Source organism: Penaeus monodon, chromosome 22 (genome assembly GCF_015228065.2).
Source record: "Penaeus monodon isolate SGIC_2016 chromosome 22, NSTDA_Pmon_1, whole genome shotgun sequence".
NCBI classification, from domain to species: Eukaryota; Metazoa; Arthropoda; class Malacostraca; order Decapoda; family Penaeidae; genus Penaeus; species Penaeus monodon.
Genome location: NC_051407.1, coordinates 15,753,020 through 15,753,490, shown reverse-complemented (window position 1 = coordinate 15,753,490; position 471 = coordinate 15,753,020). Strand labels below are relative to the sequence as shown.

The 471-nt window shown below is 31.6% G+C and overlaps 1 protein-coding gene across 1 annotated transcript in view; it reads right to left on the bottom strand.

Moving 5' to 3' along the window:
* Positions 1-471, bottom strand: part of LOC119586946 (transmembrane protein 47-like) — a gene marked incomplete in the record, with an annotated part of 75,991 nt that overhangs the window by 926 nt on the left and 74,594 nt on the right. Inside the window, 1 exon segment of the mRNA XM_037935679.1 lies at positions 1-471.

Genomic DNA, 471 nt, shown 5'->3' with positions numbered 1-471 from the left:
TTAGATTATAAAAATTGCTCCTGCAAAATGGTGTGAAAAAATAATAACATGACTAGTTCCATCAACAGGTCTACAGTCCTTCATGGTAATTACCTAAAGCCTTTTTGGCTCAGTAAATGCAACAAAACGAGCTTTCCATGATTTGACTGGTAATCCTAAGTTCTGTATGCTTATAAAAAACTGCTTCTACTACCAAAGTTAATGAACTGCTAACCTCAAAATGTATTTTAGAGCAATGCGTTGCTTTACGACATTTTCTTTAAGATTTTCTTATACTATTCCATGCTAAGAGATATCCCTTATTTCGGTTGAGTAAGCCTTTCAAATCCGAAAACTATACGCTATAAAAATTTATTAAAAAAGAAATCTAAGGATTTTCACAACCATGCTCTTGTTACAGATGTTTTTTTTATTTTACTTATTATTCCCTTAAAAATACCCTAAGCAATGTTCAATAATCACTGGCACTTC